Consider the following 23,995-nt stretch of genomic DNA (forward strand, 5'->3'; position numbering starts at 1 on the left):
CTTCCTTCCTTCCTTCCTTCCTTCCTTCCTTCCTTCCTTCCTTCCTTTCTCCCACCTCTCCACCTTTAGTCATACTGTTCTTCTCACACGGAATGCCTTCCCCACTCTTTCCCATATATCAAAATCCTGTTTATTTTTTCTCATCTCCTTGAAGAATATTTTTTTATATACATGAAACAAAATGCACAGCATGGCAAAGGAAATAAATTATATTGAAATATAGTTATCAAAATACGTTTTAAAAACTGAGTTCATGCACCCCTGGTTAAGACTCTGTAATGGTAATGGAATTTGAACCCCACTGTGGGATGAACTTGTTGACAAGCAGAGAGGGGGCTGAATGGGGAGGAGCTGGTGCCCTGTTTAGGGAGAGGCCCAAGGTGAGAGAGGCCAGAGGAACTTTTGGGAGCAGCATCGTGGAGGCAGAGAGAGAGAGAGAATTACCGAGGGCCTGAGTTGCTGAGAGAGAGAGAGAACTGCCAGCTGAAGCTGCCCAGACTGCTGAAGGCCAGTTGGTGCTGCCCAGGACCATTGAGAGCTGCCGAGACCTGAGGAGGCATGACTGTGGTGCTGGTGTTTTGTCTGTTTTGATGTTACTTTGTCAGAGTCGTTTGTTGATAGAGGCCTTAGACCTTGTTGGTGCTAGGTTGATTTCACAGACAGAAAGTGAATTGAAGAGGATGTTGGCAATGTGACTCAATGTTGTGGTGCCTTTGTTAAGCCTTGTCTTCCCAGGAACAGAAACTGCTGAGAACTTGCCTCCTGTCAAGATGAAGAAAAGACCTCTCCTTGAGGTTTGAATGCTGTGATGATATTATTGTGATGATAGTTGTGATGTAGGGGTGGATGGCCTTTGTGTTTCGTGACTGGCCAAATCAATGTGCTTTGTTTATCTCCAATTGAGACTATTCAGGGGTGGAGTACTTTGACTTTTGTACTTTGTGATTGAACTGAGGTCTTACTAAATGATTGAGTTACTCTGTATTTTGATTTTCTCTTTTCTGTAAATGTTTTGCCATAATTTGTTACTGAATATATGAAGAGTTGCTATGCTCGTAATCAGAACCTGGAAGTTGCTTTTGCTTGGCATTACAGACTCCCTGCTTTAATAATAACTAGCATTTCTGCAGCATTTGCAGAGAGCTACAATGTTATCTCATTTGGTCCTCACAACAATTTTAAGAGGTTGGTATTATTATCCAATAAAAAAAAAAACTGAGCCAGAGTGGTATCACTATTAAGTGACTCAGGATTTGAATGTGGGTCTTCAAGAAAAACACTCTAACCACTGCACCGCACAGCTGCTTCACTACAATGTGGATGCCTCTATTTGGTGTGTGAGGCTGTAACTGATCTTTGCAACCATGTACATTATTGTCCTTCATGCACACTGCAGTACAGTCAAATGAGCCTCCCTGCCCCTTCTCACACATAATACTCCATCTCCCATCTCCACACCTTTGCACAGGTGGGCTCTCATTCCTGGAATGTAAACTGTTCTCCCTTCCACAGCTTAGATTCTTTTGCTTCCTTCAAAGCTCAGCTCAAATGCCACCTTTTACATGAGGCCCCTCCAGTGACGAGTTAAGCTATCTTCCCATTCCCTCATTAATTCTCTTTTTTTCCCATTTTTTTTTATATGCTTTTGGGGTAGGTGCTTATGGTGTACATGGTATACCTGTTGTCTCCCCCCGCTAGAATGTAAGCTTCTTGAGGGGAGGGATTTTTTTTCTTTTCATTTCTAGCACCTACCTAGTATAAAGCCTGGCACATAGTAGGGGCTTAGTGAATTCTCCCTGATTGATTGAGACATTAGTTGTTTATTACCTTGTAAGAGAAGGGCTGTAATCTCTATCGCCCCCAAGTCCCAGATGCCTGAACTGCTGAAGAAAGAGACTGAGGGAATGTTTGTTGATTGAGATGAATTAAAAAAAAAAAAACCTCTCTGGTACATTGGTGACAGTTCTCCAATCTTGAAGGCATTGGGAAGATTTAGAACATATTGACAGCTTCTTTTTTGAGCCTCTCAGTTAAGTATATTTGTGCTTTCAGTTATTAAAATTTTCATCACAAAGAATTTGTATTTTATCTTTGAGATAAAGCAATACATCTAATTTTCACTGTAGGAATCAAAACCTGAAAGCAGTAACTACAAATCAGATGTCAAGACTTTCTTTCATAAGAGAGCAGATTCCCCCTTTCACCTTCCCCAGCTTCCAAAAAATGAAAGATAATAACCTTGCTGACTCTTGACTTGGCCACGTGTTTTTGTTTTCTGCCGTATTGGTCAGAATTATTTCACCCTCTTCATTTTAGCTGTTCCGGTGCCAGGTCTGAGGATGAAAATTATTTGAGTCAATGACTGTAGCTGTGTCTTATGTATTTAGGATGGAAAATACCAAGTTATGGAAAGGCAGAAGTTGTGAGGATTGGGAAGACATTTTGTAATTATACCAGTCCCTGCTTTTATAATGCCTCTCAGTTTATTTTACAGACTCACATTTTTATGGTTCTGTCATGTATGACTCTTCCTGACCCCATTGGGGGTTTTCTTGGCAAAGATGCTGGAGTGGTTTGCCATTTCCTTCTCCAGCTCATTTTACAGAGAAGGAAATTGAGGCAGACAGGGTGACGTGACTTGCCCAGGGTCACACAGTTAGTAAGTGTCTGAAGCCAGATTTGAGTGGAAGTCTTCCAGATTTCAGGCCTGACACACCACTGCACTACCTAGATGCTTCTCACACTGTTGCCCATTCCTTTCAGTCGTGTCCCATTCTCTGTGGCCCTGTTTGGAGTTTTCTTGGCAAAGATGCTGGAGTGGTTTGCCATTTCCTTCTCCAATTGATTTTTATAAATGAGGAAACTGAGGCAAACAAGATTAAATGCCTTGCTCAGGATCCCACGGCGAGTATAGCTGAATTAGGGCTCTGGTCTTCCTGAGTCCAGGCCAGGCGCTCTACCCACTCTGCCACCTAGCTGCCCTTCTCATATTATCCTGTATTTATTTCAACTTTCTAGAGTCCATCCTGAAGATATTATGTCAGTTTTACTTTTCTTTGTGCATCTGACAGAATGTCTGCAGCCTGAGGGCAGAAACGGCTTCATGTTTGCCTTTGTGCCCCCAGAGCCTGGTGCAGTACCTGGCATCATATGATTATCCCTTAGCCTCTTACCTTCCTTGTCACCATTTATCTTTCTTCGGCCTTTCACACCGCTGCCTACTCCCCTCCTCTGGGATGATCTCTCCTCCCTTGGCTTTAGGGACACAGCCTTTTCTGGGGTTTCCAGCTGCCTGCCTCTCAGCTCCTTCTTGAATAGATGGTACTCTGCTGATTCATTTTCTTTTTCTTTCCCCCTAAGCATGGCTGTCCCACAAGGCTCTGTTCTGGGCCTTTTTCTCTTCTCTTTCAATACTAGGAGTTCTTAATTTGAGGTCTACTGATCCTCATAAATTTCAAGGAGTTTGTGAATTTGAATGGGGGAAAATGTCCATCTTTATTTCAGTATGGTTGGTGTCCCTTATAATCCTGTGTATTTCATTGTATGTGTTTAAAACTGTTATTCTGAGGAGTCCATAGGTTCCACATACTGGGGAGAGGGCATCCATGCCACAATTATACAACATCCTCTACACTATCTCTCAGTGGCTCATTCACTGCATGAATTTACCCTTCTATGATGACTTGGTTAAGAGAATGTTTTTATTTTCTTTTATTATTCAGGACTCAGGGCCATTTCTCCTGAAAATTTAGGTTAACTGAAAGTCTGTCTTAATATTAACCTCTCCTGGACAAAACTTTCTCATGGGATGTGAAAATTTACTTATAGCCTTAAACATTCCTTAGATAAGAAGTAAGAGGAAGAATCCCGAAAGTCCCTGATTCCTTGGCAACATGTAAATCCTTCTCCTTAACCAGTCTGTTTGTGAATCCTCCAAATGTAGTTTAATCTGTAACCTGACTTAGTTTACCTCTAGAATTTATTTGATGGGGTTTATTTCCTGAAGGGATATATGAGATTATAACCATTTGACTGAGTTTGTTCAACTTTTATGACATTGAAAGAATTATGGGATTATGGCTGCATCTTCTCATTAACTTTTATGGCCCAAGAAGAATGTACAAGATTGCAATTTGCAAATGGTTTCTCTGGCACTGATGTCATTTTGCCTGCAAGCATCCTTGTCAGAATCCTCATAATTGTTCAGGTTTTCTCTGAGACATTTGCATCTTTCTATCCTTGCCATCTATTATAGTGCTTGGTACATTGTGGACATTCAACAAATACTTTTTGAATGAATGAATCTACATGACTTCCGAGACTGAACGATTTCTTTGCTCTGTAGTATTTATAAAATTAAAATTGGAATTCCTAACACCACATTTTCCATTTTGGTAGATTTTATTATGTGTTTTTTTTCCTCCTGTTCAATTCTGGATCCAGTTCAGACTCCATTTACAGTGTTCGTCCAAGCACATGTACTGATGGTCAGGCTCTATAGAGGGTTTAACATTGTCTCTTGGATAAGCATTATTTACCCACTTGGTTTTTCTTACGTGAATGGTTAAGGTGAACTCTTCTGAGGGGTTATGGATTTCATCTAGGAGGCTTGATGATCCTGGACTTGATGTAATCAGCATAATATCATCCACAAACACAGGCATCTGGAGGAAAGACATCACTACCTCGAGGGAACCCATTTGGCACTGGAAAGAAGGAAGAGGAATGGACAAGCTTGCTTGGGGATTCCCCCATCAAAAACAAAGGTACATCTTTTTAATATTAATATTTTTATTTTCTTTCAAAAATGAATATTAATTTAACTACTTTAATATTGTTGTACACTTGTGAGACTTTATATCTGAGGCACTCAATCCTTGAAGAAATGAAAGAACTGATAAATAGAAGTATGTATAGAATAATTTTACATATATATGTATATTATATATATATATATACATACACACACTCATACAGAATTTGTGCCTAATGGTAGCCATCTTTAGGGTGGGAGGAGGGAAGAAAAAAAGGAAAAAAATAAAATTTGCGTAATAACTTTATCATTTATTTATTTGTTTGCTTTTTTTGGAGGGTGGAGGGCAGGGCAATTGGGGTTAAATGACTTGCCCAAGGTCACATGGCTAATAAGTACTAAGTGTCTGAGGCCAGATTTGAACTCAGGTCCTCCTGACTCCAGGGCCGGTGCTTTACTCACTGTACCACCTAGCTACCCCCATTATATATTTAAAAAGAATAGCAAGTTGCACATAATAGATTTGCATTTTCACGTGTAATAATTTTTTATTATACTATAGTATAGAAATGCATCAAAGATCTGCGTTATACTACTTGTTTCTGCTGAGTTACTGGCCAATATACCAAGTATTCTCACACTACTCTAAAACACTCAATCCAAGTCAATCTCATAAATTAAAAATAAAATTAAAGAAAAAAAGAAATGAAAGCTATTGTGTTCTCGAGGAAAGTGGAAAGACACATGGTAGGCTTGAGTAAGCTGTCACATATGACAACCAAGAAATTATGAAATAGAAGAAGAGTAAAAGATGTAATTTTAAAAAGTATGAGTGAGAAAGAGGAACTGTTTAAATAGCAGAATCAATTAGTTAGTCAGCAAGCTTTTATTATTCAATGACTATGTGCCAATCCCTTGTTCTAAACACCAGGGATACAGAGAAAGGCAAACAAGCAAACAAGCAGCCTGCCCTCAAGGAGCTCACATTCTCATAGCGGAAACCACATACCAGTAAACAGATATAGACAAGGTGATACAGTCGATGGAAGGTAGTCGGTGAGAGGAAGGCATCAGGAGATAGAGGGACCGGGAAAGGTCTCTTGCAGAATGTGTGAATCTTGTAGGAAGCTAGGAGGACTGAGAGGGGATGAGGAGGGGGCAGAGCCCTCCAAGCGTGAGTTATAGCTAGACCAAAGGCACAGAGACTGCAGATGGATGGCTATGTTTAAAGAATTGCAAGGAAGCAGGTGTACCCACAGGTGGAGGGGAATAAGGTATAAGAAGTCTAAAAAGGTAGGAAGCTTTATAAGTCAAACAAGGACTTTATACTGGAGGTAATAGGGAGCCAGTGCCGCTCGCTGAGTAAAGGAATGACATGGTTAGATCTATGCTTTAGAAGAACCACCTACTTCCTTGCAGGAAAGACTTGAGGCAAGAAGACCAATTAGAAGGTTATTGTGGTAGCACAGGTAAGAGTCGATAAAGGCCTGAACTAGATTTGTGGTTGTATGAATGGAGAGAAAGGGACACAGATGAGAGCAATCATGAAGGAAGAAACAACAAAATTGGGCAATGGATTGGTTTTGTGGAGCAAGTAATAGAGATGGGTCAAGAAAGGGACAATTGATGGCTCAGCCCCCACAATCCACTGGTATCTCCAAAATGTTGAGGGAAAGTCGAGAAGGCACCCAGTACATGGGATGGACTCCGTGGAGTGACTCATGGGAGGATATAGACAGGTGTAGGACATGATGGGGAGGCAGACTGGCTGCAACCTGCATTATTGGAGGGAACAGGTCACTGAGGAGATCACAGATTCATCTGCATTTTAAAGCTGTTTTTCTTCCCTTTATCATTTCTAATGAAGCAGAGTAGTGAGAGCCAATTCTCTGCAGGCAGAGGGAAGGTTATCAGAGCATGTCTGTGGAAGCCTCTGGAAATAGTAAGGCTGTTACTGCCCTGGGAAAACCACAATCTGCTCTCTCATTCTGCAGGAGGAGGGCAGAGATCTTGAGTGGAAGAGCAAGAATGTGCAAAGTTAGGCATCTGGGCCAAGGGACTGGGTGGGAGTCGGGTCAGTGAGGACCAGGAGGCTGAATAGAGGCTACAGAGTCAGATTGGAGTTAGAGTGGCTCCTGGGGTGGGTGCTTGGGAGTGCTTGGGCGCCAGTGATTGCTGTCACTGCCCACGCTCCACAGTCCCTCATTGGACAGGCTGGGGTTGGAGACAGAGTCAAATCTGATTGATGCTAAATTTCACTTGACAGAGATCTTGTGCTGGCCTCCTCTCCCCTCTGTCTGAGAGAGCATATATCACTGCCAAAGTTTTCCTGTTCTTTCAAGTTACATCTAAAATTTCTCTTTACTTAGCAGAAAAGCCACCTAGATAAAACCAGCTGATTGATCATAACTGTTTCAGATTGTGGGCTTCATTGTTGTTCAGAGAGAAGTCAGAGAAAGGGGGTTGTGAAGGTGAGAGGCAGAGAGGAGTGTGCTCTCATTCATTAGGGGTGGGGGGTGGTTCCCTTAATTTGGGGCTCAGGAACTATGTAAGAGAGAATTTCACATGTGCTCGGGGGAATGTGAGAAGCTTGCTTCATATTTCTCAGTCTTCCACCTTGGTCTATTCATCAAGAATCCTGAACATATTCTAAGAAATGCTTGAATGGAAAAGAAAAATACCATAGGCAAAAAATGTGTGTAACCAGTCCTTTGGCATTGCTTCTCAGTTGTCAGATGAATTTTAATTTTTCTCCTTGTTTAAGACAAAGGAAAAGAAAATTAATATTTTGCTGTAGGTCGAGCATTTGCTTTGTTTCATTGTTACACAAGTGTCTATTTTTCCTTTTCAACATTTACATGTCATGGGGTATCAATTGGAAGGAATTTCAGTGTCCATCTGGTCTAACTTGGACCTGAACAAGCATTCCCTCTATAACCTACCAGACTAGTAATCATTCAACTTTTCCACAAGCTCCCACTACCTCCTGAGGCAGCAGCCTAGTCTATTTTGGGATAACTCAAATCCTTAGGAAGTTTTCCCAGCCATTAGGCCTCAATCAGTAGACTTGTGAATCTATTTCAAATGGCCCTGGGACTAATAAACACCTAGTCATTCATAATTCTCCATAGTGGTGCTATTTTAATATTAAAATTTAACTTTATATAAAATAATTTTCTAATTTGCATTTATGTAATTAAAAAATAACAATAGTCAGATTTTTTTTGACTAGTCTTTTTTTTTTTTTAAGCAATTGGGGTTAAGTAACTTGCTCAAGGTTACACAGCCAGGTGTTTCTGGGTGTGGTGCTAAGCATCTGAGCCCGTATTTGATCCCCAGGTCATCCTAACACTGGGGCCAGTGCTCTTACTCGCTGAGCCACCTGGCCACCCCTTAGTCCTTTTCTTTTGCACATGAGGGCTCCCTAGCTTGTTGGTGTGGATATTTCCTACATGGACACATATCATAAACTCTCTAATTTTGCCTCTGTGAGTTGCTAGGAATGAAAAATGATTTGGTTATCCTGTGGAAAAACTAGTGGTTAGTTTCAGTGAACTTTGCTAGGTTGATCGTCAGATATGAGCTGTCAGAAAGGACCTGGGGATAGACTGTTAGTTGAGGAAGGGCCCCCTGAGTTTGAGACAATCCAGTTGATACCTGTCCCTTGTATACCACCACCCATGGAAGGCATTGGGTGAATAAATGTTGACCTTGGCTTCGGGAAGCCCTGGTTTCATATTCTTCTTCAGATCTTTACTAGTTGTGTGACCATTGGCAAGCTACTTAGTTTATCCAGGGAAGGGAATCATGGAAAGGGACTGAAAGCAGGTAGGCACACTAGGGATGGGGGTGGCAAGAGACAACAAGCAGGGAGAACGCAGCTTGGACCTCAGAGGTGAGGAATCCCAAGCAACAGGGGGAGAACATTTTCAGTCAGCCACTTAACTGAGCATTGATCGAAATTCTCAGCAATAGGGAAAGAGCGTTTTGTTGGGATAGTTTGATTGCCACTAGAGTGGCAGGTTTCTGGCTGTTAGCCCACCAGGGGGAAGCATGCAGTGGAGTGCCCTAAGCTTAGAAGGATCTGGTCTGCGTTAGTTGTGCAGGGACAGTGCCTAGGGTTTCTGTTAGCTTCTGCAGGTCAAAATTGTTTACACTGCAGGGAGTAAGCAACAGCATTCATGGTGAAGTGGACATAAGCCCCAATCCTTCTGCTGCCTGTGGAAAAAGAATAGCTGTTCGGGCTCAAAGACCTAGACAAGACCTCCTTGCAGGTGAGTCCGTCCACAAATTCCACTGCTTCCATCCTGTTCTTTTATCTTCTGAGGAGGGCTGTGAGACAGGAAGATCTGTGGGTAATTCCTGTAATAATTAGTCCAGAGGTGTGATTATCTCACTGGAAGAAAGTGCTTTGCAATTTATAGTCTGAAAGTTTTCTGAGGCACAGAATGTTTAAGTGACATTCCTAGAGTCATGCAGACCCTGTCAGAGGTATCCAAGTTAAGACCTGGACTCAGGTCTTCCTGACCTCAAGGTTGACCACCACACCCAAATGCCTGGATTATTACCTCTCTATCAAGAAATAGAACTTGATTAAGAAGTCACTTGGTGGTCAGATTCCACCCCCACTAGTTAAAGCTAACTACCTCATGAAAATACTTTGTCTAATTTCTTATATACTTTGTATTTATGTAGTCTCAGTCAACAAGCATTTTTAAGCCAGAAACTGTTCTAAGTGCTGAATACACAAATCTGTTTTCTCATCCCTTCAGCAGATTGTAAAGTCCCACGGTGATGTGTGGAGTGGGACAATCTTCCTGGTAGAGAGCTCTCTACTGGGGGATGGTTACGGTCACTTTGAAACAAAATCCCCATGATTCTTCTCCTTTGTGGCCACCTTCTCTAGGAACAAGATTATCTGCATTCTCCCTTTAGTGAGATTGGTTGGAAGGGAGAATCTCCTGGAAAGAAATGGTCTGGGGAGAATTGTATTCTCAAAAATACCATCCGAAAATCACATTCAAGTTTTGGCTTCACAATCTGATTACTTGGTGAATTTCTTCCAACAGCAACTTTTTGGATGACGTGACCTATCATTATCTGTGAGCTCAGTAAGTTGTAATTCATAGAAGGGAATGAAAAGTGTGGGTTATTCAAACCATACCTTTTTCCTTAAAAAGAAACATCTGTTTGAAACGAGTGTATTTTAGCTTATGCACACATAGGGATGATGTCAGTTTTGTAATAAAATGAAGCCATTTTTATCAAGCTGCTGGTCAAAAGTTGCATTTTTCTGTGCTGTCGTACAGTGAAGGATTATTTATTATTTTGGTGGCTTTATCTATGATCTCAATGGAGTGGGTATTTCTTCCATTTGGCCAATCCAGTCCATACGTGACCTCTCAGAAGTTCAGAGTCCATCCAATATGCTGGGGAGGGGGCTTTCTTGAGTTCTTTTGATGGACATATGGTTACCAGTGGAGTATGAGAGCTTCCCCTCACTCTCACCATGTGATCAAAGCCAAAAGTATCCATTTCTTTCCTTATTTTTTATATGTGGAATTACCTGTACTTTTGATCATTTATATAAGAAGTTTTGTAATATTCAGCAGATGTGCACATATTATAAGTATATTGGCTTATAATAAGTGACTTGCCCAGGGTCACATAAAAAGTATATGAAGCTGGATTTGAACTCAGGCCTTCCTGACTCCAGGCCCAGTGCTCTGTGCACTATGACAACAGCCACCTCTGAGAAGTAATGAGAAATTAGAGAGCACCACCCCGTCCAGATGACATTTGTATTTTTTCAGATGTGAGCGTACCATCCTAAACCTTGTAAAGAATCTGAAGCTTCCAGTAGCTCATTTTCATGTGAAACAGCCAGCAAAGGAAGCAAACTTGTGGAGGACACAGTGTGTCTGTCTCAGTACCTTTTCCAAGGACCCTCATTTAGATAGACTAAGCAGGAAATCCTCACATTTAAAGAATCTTTACCTGGGAATGCATGGCCTCACCTGTAGAGATGAAGATTTGGGAACTGTAGATGGTTCCCATAAATTCGGGTGAGGTCTCTCACTAGGAAGAGTGGTCTAAACCTCTCCATTCTCACCTCCAACTAGGCAATAGCACACCTCAGAACTGAGGCTCTAAGGGAGTAGAACTGAAACGCTTACCGCCAGCCCTAAATTAAGGATCTCTGATCTTTCTGAAAAGGCCCAGGAGAATCTCAGCTGAGGATGGTAGCTGAGCTTGTTAGACTTAGTAGAGACGGCAGCTGCCCCTCAAGGAGTGAGCCAAGGGATTCCAGTGGAGTGACCTCATCCAGCAGAGACTGTGCCCTGTGAGGAGCAAACCAGCTGAGCAATCTTCCTAGAATGGGTGTGATGCCCAAGAATGAAGTTACGGGGATTCTACAAAGATGAAAGGACGTGGAGTCACTGCAGCCCTGGATTTGTGAGTCGCTGCATATGTTCCCTAGGCACTGGCCTTTAAGCTTGTGCCCACTCTCCCCACAGACTGAGTGCATGTTTATGGAGAGTGTACCCAGGTCTCTGAGGAATGTGTTTTGTAGATACTTGTTATGCCATTTCAGTATTTATTGTAATGAATACTTTGCTAGGAGCTGATTCCGCCTACTTACTAATTGTCAATGGGAGATACACCAGTTGGGGCTTGTGATCTGTAGTTTTAGAAATGGGTACCCACAGGGCCCCTATTGAAATGGTAGCTGCCCTCTGGGGAGTAGCCCAGAGGCATTGCTTCACATAACTACAAACAAGTTTGATATTTTGCAGTCAATGACTAATCTCAGTGGAGAATAATTATACGGGTCATACATAGTCTGCAAAAGCCAAGTTCAATGTTGTCATCTTGATGCTTATAATCATTAATTACATGGCACTTTAAAAAATTGCTTAGTAAATAGAATTAAAGTTTCATCATATAATTACTTCTGTTGGTTGGTTTAAAAAAATTCCCAGCAGTATGTTATTAAATATAAGAAAAGAGTTGTAGAATTAATAATGTCAATAATAATAATTTTGATGTCAGTATTTCAATGATTGGTTATGTCATTAATGTGGGGACTCTCTTCCCTGCTGTGGATTGTGATTCTTCTATACCTTAGTGAGTTTCAGGTTGGCTCTTGGCTTACAGACATGCCATGTTTCACCAGTCCTTCTAGGTCACAGCTTATGTGGGGATATTACAGTCCTTGAGGACCCAGAGCCATGATGGACCCATGAGGGCCCATCATGCCTTGATGGAACATCAGATTCAAACTCTATTGGTGGAAAAGTAATGATAAAAATAAGGGCTGCTCATAGCAGTAAGGCACTTTAGAGTTACGAAGCCCTTTGCTTATGATTCTTATGATTCTTATGACCATATCAGTGAGGCAGGCAGGGCAAATGAGGAATGTCTACTAAATCCTTCCCCAGGGTCTTATTATTGTATGGAGGGGACCCCAGGTTCTTTTAGGCCAAGTGAGCTCAGTGTGAACCCTGGCTGCTCCTAAGAAGGAGGAGAGTCATTGAGCACAGTTTGGACAATGGAATGTGTCTCTTACTTGAGAACTAGCCTAAGTTTGAAAAAGCTCGTCATCAGAAGGTGGTGCCTAGATAGTATATTGAATGCTAGGTCTGGAGTCAGGAAGACCTGAGTTCAAATTTGACTTCAGACTTTTATTAGCTGTATGACTCTGTTCAAGTCATTTAACCTCTGCCTGTGTCAGTTTTCTCATCTGTAAAATGGGGATAATAATTGCACCTGCCTCCGAGAGGCCATCATGTTACAAACCTTATAATTATAGAAATAATATAAAAATTATGTAAATGCTAGTTGTTGTAATTATTATTACTTTTTCTATTATAATGCATGTGGAAATGCTTATTTTTTGGGTATTTGTTGAATTCTGAATTAAAAAAAGGAAGAAGATAAAATAGATACGTGAATGAGTTGGTTTGAGGAGAATAATGAAATTATGTTTTCATTGTGTTTAGTATGAAAATTTGGCAGGCTGATGAAGTAGGAATACCTGAGAAATAAAAAATGGAAGAGTCGAGAAAAGGAGGGAGATGGGAGACAGGATAAGACTACAAGTGATTCCAGTGACTCTGTGAATGCCTAATAACCAGAGCCTCCTGTGTCTAAAGGAGAGTTTTGGGAACAGTGGAAAGGAAGGATCAATCAATCAATAAACAATAATAAGTAAATCTACTATGTGCCAGTGTGGGGGAGGCAAAAAGAGACAAAAGATGGTTGTGTCCTCAAGAACCTACAATCTAATGGGAGAGATGATATGCAGACAAACATATACAAAGCATATATCCAGCATGCAGGATAAACAGGAAATGATTAATGAGGAGGAGTTAGAGAGGGTTTCCTATAAAAGGGGGTGTTTTAGTTGCGACTTGAAGGAAGCCAGGGAGCTCTGTGGTCAGAGCGGAGGAGCGAGAGCATTCCAGACCTGGAGCTGAGACAGAAGGGTCTCGGTTGTGGAACGTAGAGCTGTCTGGGGGCTTGGGTCACCGGACAGAAGAGCATCAGGGAATGAGGTGCAAGGAGACTGGAAAGGCAGGAGGGGCAGGTGAGGAAGGACTTTGAATGCCAAATAGAGCAGTTTGTATTTGATCCTGGGGCACTAGGGAGCCGCTGGAGTTTATTGAGTGGGGGGTGGTGGTGGTGGTGGTGGTGGTGATGCGATTGTGTCTGTGCTTTAGGAAAATCAGTTTAGTGGCTCAATGGAGGATGGATTAGAGTGAGGAGAGACCTGAGGTAGGCAGACCCTGCCCCCCAGCTGGCTATTATGATAGTCCTAATAGGACAAAGAGACTGAATTTTAAAGGGAGCCATCAAGGAGAAAGGAGAACTATGTCATAGGAGTATACCTTAAAAGCCTTTGACTACAGAGGTTTTAAAAATTTGTTTGGGGAGGCAATTGGGGTTAAGTGACTTGCCCAGGGTCACACAGCTAGTAAGTGTTGGGTCAGTTGTGAACTTGGGTCCTGCTGACTCCAGGGCTAGTCTTTGATCTATTGCTGCCCCAACTAGAGAGCTTTTGGGGGTGGACGCAATGCTCTTCAATGGGGATTGCTTTTGAAAGGCAGGAGAAGGAAGATGGAGTATAGGTCTTTGGAAGTGGCTGCTTTGAAGGTCGCTGACTTTGTTAGTTGTGAGCCTTCAGTGGGATCATGGCCGACTTACCGCTATGAAGGCAGCAAGAGAGTAGGGAGGAAGGTTTAAGAGAAAAATTCTTACTCCAACCACTTGTGGGTAAAGACAAGGTCATGGGTCAATTTAAGTATGTCTTAAGCCTGGGTTTCAATGTGGGTCAAGCCTGGGGGTTAGGCTAGATACTCTCTAAGGCCCGTTCTAGCTTGGGCCACTAGGTGGCGCCATAGTGCACAGAGTGCTGGGCCTAGAGTCAGAAAGACATCCTCCTGGTGATGAGGAGGATTAAAATTAATTTTAATTAATTAAATCATGAATTAAATCTATTTTATTAAAAAGAAAGAATTAAAATCTAGCCTCAGATACTAACTTGCTGCGTGACCCTGGGCAAGTCACTTAACCTTGTGTGCCTCAATTTCCTCCTCTGTAAAATGAGTCAGAGAAGGAAATGGCAAACCCCTCCGGTATCTTTGCCAGGAAAAACCCCAAAGGGGACCACAAAGAGTCAGATCGGACTGAAATGACTGAACAACAACAGCTCTGAATACTGTAGTCCTGCGAATCATAGGGATGAGTTATATACGCGAAAAGAGCAGTCTAACTGTCCGCCCACAGAACACCAGGACAATTTATTAAAAAGCAAAACATTCGTCAAATAGCCCTGGACTCTGACAGGCCAGCTCCAGCCTTCTCCTGTCCAGGTCTATGCCACCAGTGCCCTTCTAGGCATTTTCAATGCCACATTGAGGATTCCTCCAGCTCTCCCCTCTCCCCTCCACATTCCATATATGTATTGTCTGAGCACCTTGAAGGAAAAGGCTTTTTCTTGTTGCATTTTTATCCCTGGTGCTTGACACAGTGCCTGGCCCATCACCAGGGCTTAATATATCACCCCTCTGTCTGTCTTCATGATGCCAGAGTCCAGCTCAACTAATTTACTTCCTTCTGCTGCAAAGCCAGAAGGACGCGTTTTAGAGAGGCAGCTCAGCTTGGTAGAGAGAACACTGGATCTGAAGTCAGAGGCTGTGGGTTAACTCCCACCTGTGACCCGTCTGCGTGTGTGATCATGACCAAACAAAGGACTTCTCAAGGCCCCACTTTTCTCATCTACAGCATAAGGAGGGTTGGACCAGCTGACCTTTGAGGTGCCTTCCAGCCCCAGATCTAAGGTTCTAGGACTAGAAATGATGGTGACTTTGTAGAATCAGTCTGCCTTACACACGTCCCATAAACAATCTAGGTCTCACTTTCTTAACCTGTGAAATGGGGGCTTGGGTTGTATGCCATGAGAGGTCTTAGGGTTATTCTTGATGAAGTCTGAACTCTCCTTCTGTTCATTCTCTAATGGTTACATGTGTATGAGAATGATGATTGATACTAATGGAGATGTGAGATACTACCAAAGTATCTTCTAAATCCTCCATGTGATAGAGCACCAAAGTCAGAGACTCCAGGTTCAGATCCTGGCTCTGACATTTATTATGTGTATGATTTCTTGGGAACCCTTTAAACCCTCTGGGTCTCTTTTTCCTCTTCTGTAAAGTGACGAGGTAAGACTAGATGACCTGCAATGCCCCTTCTATCTTCAAGTCCTAGGGTCCTACAAACAGTTGGAGTTGAATTGAATGGGAAATCACCCGGCAGCTATAGGATGTATGAAGATTTGAACTGGGCGAGAGCCTCATCTGGACAGTCTGGCCAAGGGCAGGATTGGGGGTGGACTAGAGGGTGGCTGGTGTCTAAGGATCCAGAGCACAATTCTCCACAGAGCAAACAGGAACAAAGCCAGGGCTTGGTGGCATCGTGTCAAGCTCTGTCAGATAAAACACCACCAATCTTGATTAAAGGTCGTATTTAACAAGATATGTGTGCTTGGTTTTTTTTTAAAGAAGCCAAGACAGAAAGATCAGTGCCTAGCAGCGATCTGCATCAGGAAATGGCCACAAGGTGACTTCACCTAAATTATCTGAATGGGTTTTGCTCTCTGCTACAAATATTTTCTGACAAGTGGCCCATCAGCTCAATGTTTTATAAATCAGTGCCTATTTTTATAATACCATCAATCATTTTCCGCCAGGTATTTAGTATCTTTCCTCCTTTTCAGTTATCTTGAGAATCTGTCCCTTAGAGGTTTCACCACCAGTAGAAGTTTCTTCTGTGCAAACTGATTCTGGTCCAGCCAATCTGCTCATCTTTTTCTTGACTCCATTTCCACTTCCTTGTACATAGCACATTTATCCACCGAGATGCTGAGAAACCAAATGTAGCAGCATCCATTTGTACTGTTTCATTTTTTGTCTTCCTATTTCCAATACCAAGCAACAGTGCCTGGCATGTATGAGCAGGTGCTTCATAGATGCATGGTGAGTGAATGGCTCCATGATGAAATTAGTGTACGATGGAAATGCTGCCAACCGAGCTGGGCCATTTCCACCTGTTTATTTTCCTTCTGGTTTAATCAAGAAATGCTTTCAGGAGGAGCCAGCTTCATTGGGGCTCATGCCCATCTTCCTGCAAATTGCTTTGCTTCTTTATTACTGTTTACTGAGGAAATACTGTTCAGAATTTCACAATCTCAAAATCTGAAGGGACTTCTGACTCCATCTAGTTCAACTTACGTCTACACAGGAATCAAGTGGTCATCCCACTCTCCATGCTGGGCAACCCATTGCCTCCTGGGGCTAGTCCATTCTACTTTGGGAGAATTTGAATTGTTACAAAGTTAAAATTGTTAGGAATGGGTTCCAAAATTCAAAGCTAGGATGGTGTCTGTTTCCTTTGTTCTGACCTTAGTGGAATGAGAATAGCTCCCCTTCCCCTTCTTCCCTTCCCCTTCTTCCCTTCCTTCCCTTCCCTTTTTCCTTCTTTCTTTCTCTCTTTTTCTCTCTCTCTTTCTTTCTTTCTTTCTTTCTTTCTTTCTTTCTTTCTTTCTTTCTTTCTTTCTTTCTTCCTTTCCCCTTCCATTCCTTCCTTTCATCCCTTCTTCCTCCCTTCTTTCCTTTCCTTCCTTCCTTTCTTCTTTTCTCCTTCCATTTCTTCCTTTCTTCCATTCCTTCCTTCCTCCCTTCCTCCCTCTATTCCTTCCTTCCTCTCTTCCTGTGGGTACAGTAGTGCTGCCCTCATTTCACAGAGGAAGTAGTGGGGACGCAAAGACATGGAAGACCTGCCCAGTATACTCTGGCGCATTAGGAGTGAGAGAGCTGGGGCTAGAACCACAGTCTCCAGCTTCTTTCTCTCCCAGGCACCTGCTGCCTCCAGCAGGGAAAGTGTCCCTTTTCTCTTCCTCACTGTCCAGCTCCTGTCTGTGAGCTATATTCAACTGATCACTGTTCACCTTTTCCTACTGGGTCTGCTTAATTAAACATGTCATTAAATTCATGAAGTAAACCAACATGTTAATTGAACAGAATCGTAGTCGTGGTTTGTTTTTTGGTTTTCTTGGTTTATAGTTTCATCTCCTCCCATTGTAAACAGAGATTATTACGACATCTCAGAGAAAGAGAAGCCAACAGAGGCAGCTGGAGCTTGAAGATCCTTTTGATTCCCTTCCTCTCCCGTTTCCGTTACTTGTGAGGGTCTATTTTGCTGTCCCAGCTCTCGCTCCAGGCAGCCCATGCCGTTGTATGTTACCTCAGATCTCTGTCTCACAAAGTCACAGAGCAGCGGACTTGGGAGAGATTTGGGCAGCCGTCTTGTTAATCTATACCAACCATGGATTCCCTATATAATATACTCAAGGGGCGCTTGATCCCAGGTCGCCCATGCCACTTGGGGACACTTCTAATTGTTAGGAATTTTTTTTCTTCATCAGAGTCTAACTATTCCTTACTGAGACTGGCAGCGTTGTTTCGGTTCTGCTCTGGGCCCAAGCAGAATAAGACTCATCTCACTTTCATATGACAAACTCCTCAAATACCTCAAGGTCGCCAAGGCGGTACTCTGATATAATGGAAAGAATCAGTTGCCTCTGGGGTCAAAGGACCTGTGTTCAAATCCTACCCCTCTGATGCTTATTACCTATGCCACATTGGACAAGATACTTATCCGCTATGAGCCTTGATTTCCTCATCTGGAAGAAGGGGGACTTGATTTGATAGACTCCAAGGTCCTTCCGGCTCTTAATTTATGATCACATGCCCACTGTCTTCTTTTTTTCCTGGCCAAAAATTCTCCAATAGTGGAGTTTCAATTCCTGAACACTTTTTAATCAGTTGGTCAGTCAACAAGCATTTCATGAGTACGCACCGTATGCTGGGCATCGTGCTAAGCAACAGCATAGAAGCAATAAGTTATAAAAAAGCCAATCCCTGCTCTCAAGGAGCTTACTTTTTTTTTTTAACATGAAAAAATCCTTTTGCTAGGAAACCAACTGACAGGTTTGATATATAAGCAGCAAATTTGTTTTTGGAAATGACATAAGAGAAAATCTTAAGATGAAGGGTTTCTTTTAGCTAACTCCGTAATATGAAGAAGCATTTTGCAGTTCTCCCAATGATCCACTTGACCCATGATCTCATCCATGAGGGCACTCCCTCCGCTGGTGCTGATAGCAACACAGCTCGATTGTCTCTTCCTCCATGATCCTTTCCCCGGTCTCTCATATTCTCTGCATAGCTGCTTAGTCTGTGCTAGAGATCTTTCTCTGTACATTTTGTGGTCACCTCTCATCACGTGTACTGTCTTTCTCTTACTCTGTGATATAACAAGCTACATGATGGGTCCATGAGTTTTCCCTTTGATATCATGTCTTGTACACAGGTCATCAGAGGGAATAGGCATGCTTTTGCCCACTATCTAGCTTACATTCCAATATGGGAAGACAACAGATGGAAGTGGAAACATGGGGGAAGAATTGAGAGAATGAAGGATAATGAATCTGAGCTCTTCATTGAAGTGGGGGAAGGGGGCCACAGGGGTGGAAGGAGAAGGCGGCTGAGGCACGGTGGCAAAGTCTAGAGGATGAAGGATGACTGGTCTGCGCCCTTCTTCAAACTGGAGGATACAGAGGAAGATGCCAATTTGAAAAGAAACCAAATCCGATAGTATAGCGGAAAGGGTGCTGGATCTGAAGGCAGAGAGTCTGGCCTTTTATCTCATAAGCTGACTCATTGGGGGCATTATTTCCTCTGTCTGGGCCTCAGTCTCCTCCTTTGTAGACAGAGTTAGAGAGCAGCTGAGCACACCACAAAGTCCTCTGGGGACTGCTTCTGAGGAGCCCACTTCCTGTGTTCCCAGGGACTGGGCTTATTGACCCTCTGAAATGATGAGGTTGGCCTAAATGACCTCCACTATCCTCATTAGCTCCAAATGTATGATCCGAACCAGAAATACATTTTAAAATGTCTGCTTACTGTCTAATTAGCTTGGTAAAACAAAAGACTTGCTCCATTAAAATAAGGGTTTGGGGTTGGTACAGAATTTTCCTAATGACTTCATCTTTTGACATTCTCCAGAACACATGTTCAGGAACCTTTCAGTCTCCTGCTGTAAATCTTTCTGAGATCTAACTGGAGATGGGAGCCAGCCAAGCCCCAGGGTGGGGAGCCCCAGGAGCTGGACCTGGCTGTTGTCCATCTTTCTTTTGTATGTGCTCAGGATGCTGCTGGAGGCACATCATTCTTTGTGCTTGTCTTCCCTGCCCCTGGCACAATGCTTGGCCCAGTGGAGGTGCTTAATAAATGCTTATTGATTTACTGAAGCAGAGTTATAATGATCACAGGACCAATGGGGCTTTCTTCCCAGGTGCCCTTCCTCCCTGGGGTTAGGGAATGGCCATCATTCCCTACCTGGTACTCAGAGCTGGCATCCTCATGGTGGAGTCCTCCAGAAGTGGGAGATGCAATGGCTACCACCCCTGCATTCCATTATGCTGGCAGTTTTTTCCCTGGCTCATTTTTTCTCCTTTTCTCCCTAATTCCTACAAAACCTGGGACTTTCTAAGGGAATGGGTGCAGGGTTTGAAATAAGATCTTCTGGGATTAACTCTCACCTCTGCCACTTAATAATTGTGTCACCATGGACAAATCCCTTAACCACACCATGCCAAAGTTTCCTTGTTTATAAAATGATGGGGAGGGGGAGTGGCTAGGTGGGACAGTGAATAGAGCACTGACCCTGGGGTCAGGAGGACCTGAGTTCAAATCCGGCTTCAGACACTTAATAAAAAAACTAACTGTGTGATCTTGGGCAAGTCACTTAACCCAATTGCCCTACCTTCCTCTCTCCAAAAAGCAAAAAGAAAAATCTAAAAAAAAATGATGAGGATTGATTAGATGATCTCTAAGGTCTGGACCAACTCTCTCTGATTCCTATGATCCCTCCCCAGGCCACTGCACCCACAGTGTGACTGTCCTGGATTCCCCAGTACCTTCCCTCATTTCTCCCCACTGAACCTGCAGGCAGATAATCCTAGGAGGGGGAGGGCCTGCACCATACACCTGTTCTAATGGGGGGAGGAGGAGCTAGCATGTGCCTTAATAGGTATATACAGGCATACCTCAGAGATATTGAGGGTTTGGTTCCAGGCCACCACAATCAAGTGAAGATTGCAGTACAGCAAGTCACAGGAATTTTTTTGTTTCCCAGTGCATATAAAGGTTATATTAAGTGTGCAATAGTATTATGCTAAGAACATTAAATTGCAATACAAAACATTACAATAATTAAAGTACTTCATTGCTAAAAATGCTAACCAATATTGAGCTTTCAGTGAGTCGGAATGAGGATCTTGCTTTCATGTCAATCAGGGTGGTGGTTGCTGAAGGCCGGTGTGGCTGCAGCAATTTCTTAAAATAAGCTAAGAAATAAGTCTGCCACATTGATTATTAATTGGTCTGATTTCAATATTGTTTTGTCTCAGGGAATAGGGAGACCTGAGGAGAGGGAGAAAGACAGTGATGGTAGAACACCTATAACATTTATTGATCAATTTTGCTGTCTTGGGCACAATTCTGTTTTGTTTTGTTTTTGAGGGGGGAAGGCAGGGAGATTGGGGTAAGTGACTTGTTAGTCACACAGATCACACAGCTAGTAAATGTGTCAAGTGGCTGAAGCTGAATTTGAACTCAGGTTCTCCTGACTCCAGGGGCAGTGTTCTATTCATTGCACCACCAAGCTGCCCCTTGGGTGCAATTCGTGACAAAACAATTACAATAGAAACTTTAAAGATCACTGATCACAGATAACCATAACAGATATAATAACACTGAAAAAAATCAGAAATATTGCAAGAATTACTGAAATGTGACACAGAGACATGATGTGAGCATGCTGTTGGAGGCTGTTGGAGAAAAGGCACCAATAGACTTGCTTGATGCAGGGCCACCCAAACCATCCACTGGCAAAATAAAAAAAAAGCAATGTCCATCAAGTCCAATAAAGTGAAATGCAATGAAATGAGGATGAAAGGAGAGTAGGTCAAAAGTCCCACCTGGATCCCATTGTTTGGCACAGTGGCTAGCACGTGGTATTGACCTAATAAATACTCGACTGATTAATTGATTAAACTTAGTTTGCATTTACTAGTTCTTGAAAGTTCACCAAGTATCATAGATTATACAAAGGAAATCCTTCATTTTCAAGCCACACTCCGCCATTTTGATATTTGAAATTCCTAGCAATAGCAAATTTGTGGTTTGCCCTTGACTTTATTTTTTCAGAAAGGAATGTAATGATAATGGACGCCAAGCTAGCCCTTTACTCGTGCCATTTCCTTTGATTCTCCGATGACTCTGTGCCATAGGACTTTCCTGATGGGGTCATGTAGCAATGACATAGCAGAACTGGAGTCTGAATCTAGGCTTTCCAATGCCAGCTCCAGTGTCCTTTCTTTTTTTTTTTTTTTTGAAAGCAATAGGGGTTAAGTAACTTGCTCAAGGTTACACGGCCAGTTATTATTTCTGGGTGTGGTACTGAGTATCTGAGCCCGGATTTGATCCAGGTCATCCTGACACTGGAGCCGGTGCTCTTACTCACTGAGCCACCTGGCTGCCCCTCCAGTGTCCTTTCTACTGTATCATGGTCATCCAAATGGTTAGATCCAAAAGCCTAGAAATCAGAATGCCTGGATTCTATTCCATGGAGTCTGTTTGACTTCATGTATGATGCTGAGGAAATGTGGAGTAGTGAATAGAGGGCAGGACTTGTGGTCAGGAAGGCCCAGTTTCACACTTTGCCTAAGTAGCTCTGTGGACAAGGGCTGCTGGGAGTCAGCTGGGTTTTCTGATTTTCTGTGGGATGAAATAAAGGTTGTCCTTTACTTGATGTTCATTGTTTCCATGAGTGCTCACACAGGAGTTAGGTACCATTACCTCATATCACTGGTGATCTGGACTGTGTTTTGTTATTCCTATATGTAATCTGTATGGGGAAAAACTAAGTCAAAACATTATGGTTTGGAGAGAGAAAGAGCCCCCCAAAACACCCAGTGAACACTCTTGATAAACTCTCTCTGATCCTACAATGTACCTTTCTACCTCCTTCAGCAGAAAAACAACCTTTCAGAGACCAGGTAATGTTTTGTTTTTCTCTGAATTTCTAGGGTTTAGCACAATAATTGGCACACAGTAGGCATTTAGTAAGTACATGGTGAATCAGATTAAATTGACTTGTGTGTATCTAGTAAAGGAAGTGCCCCCAAAGGGGTGTGCTGTGTCTTCTCTAAGGGTGTCTTATCTGTCTCAGGGTTCTTCCCGAGTGAAAACGCATTTTCTGACATTTCAAAAATTGAATACTGAGACAATTTTGAAACCACTTGATGTTAATGACCCTGCCTGCCTTCCTGCAGCCATCATACTGTGCTAACTAAAAAGAGAGAGGGAACAGCAAACAATTAGATAGTTGAGGACATTTTATGAAGCCTCATTCTTCTTCAGTGAATATGTATGCAGACGAGAAAGGAGAAAGTGAAAGCAATTTAAATTTTCTAGAAGGGGAAAAAAATCCACGTTTACAAAAGACAGAATTGAGGCTGCTCCCAACCTTTCTTAAGGCAGACATCAATCTCTTGATCTCACTGACTCAGTCTCCCTCTCTACCTCCCTGGCAGACAGCTCAGATCAAAGGCTATGCATTCTTTTGTCTTTCAGTTAAAATACTGTGTGTCTGTAGACAGTAGCCCACATTTCTTAGTTCCCAGACGCCTGGAGCATTCTCTTCACAAAAGGTCCTCACTCCAAATGAAAGTTGAGCTATGGAATCACAGGGCTAACCAAAGGATCCACAAACCTTTTTAAGAGCCTATGTGCCAGGCACTGTGTTAGATACTGGGAATGCAGATGTAAAAGTGAGATTGACAGTCCTTACCTGCAAAGAGTTTACATTCTGCAATGAATCAGAGCGTGAAGGGTTTTAAGGGACCCAGGACACCAAGGCCAACCCCTAACCCAAAGGGATCCTCAAAGGCCAGAAGAAATCAATCAAATATGGCCCTGGGCTTCACTTTGCTCTTCTTTCCAGCCCATTTTCTATTTCCAGTCAATAAAAAGATGATTATAGCACTTGGTTTGTATTCTTGATCCTTTCCCCTTAAAGTTTATAAACATTATTTGAGTAATTTAGTAAAATTATATAATCGATTATATAGTGAATACATATAGTCTGTGTAATTTTATAACAATATTTCATATACTTATATAATAGTTATATATTATTAATATATTATGTTTTTATAATTGTAATTTTATAGCAAATGATTTTTAATAAAATAAAATTTTATGTATTTTAGATGTTAAATTTTATTAATTTTATTATTAGATGATATATTATTTTAGATAATACTTTATGGTATTTTTGACTGAGCCTGTGATTTTGCTGGCCTGGTTAACTCCCCATGAAGAAGCTCTCTTTACTTATTCAGATTAGCACCTGTTCTTCAGTGTATGGTCTGGGAGAGTCCCCTGGGGGTATTGAGCAGCTATCTTGTCCAGGGTTTCCCCAGCTAGTGTATGTCAAAGGCAACATTTGAACCCAGAACCTCCTGAGTCTAAGGTAGGTTTTCTAGCCTTTATGCTACACAGCCTCTCAGATACTAATTAAGACCCTTTTGAGCACAGACTCACATCTCACATT

The 23,995-nt window shown here is 42.3% G+C and overlaps 1 long non-coding RNA gene across 1 annotated transcript; it reads left to right on the forward strand.

The window, feature by feature from the left end:
• Positions 1-13,175: 13,175 nt before the first annotated feature.
• LOC138158464 (uncharacterized) lies at positions 13,176-15,788 on the forward strand. The gene is made up of 2 exons (XR_011167655.1): positions 13,176-13,343; positions 15,518-15,788. It is a non-coding gene; the product is annotated as an uncharacterized lncRNA (long non-coding RNA).
• Positions 15,789-23,995: the final 8,207 nt, after the last annotated feature.

The sequence above is a fragment of the Petaurus breviceps genome, unplaced genomic scaffold (genome assembly GCF_028583685.1).
Source record: "Petaurus breviceps papuanus isolate PSGF00001 unplaced genomic scaffold, PetGlider_PUasm1.0 174, whole genome shotgun sequence".
In the NCBI taxonomy this organism is placed as follows: domain Eukaryota; kingdom Metazoa; phylum Chordata; class Mammalia; order Diprotodontia; family Petauridae; genus Petaurus; species Petaurus breviceps.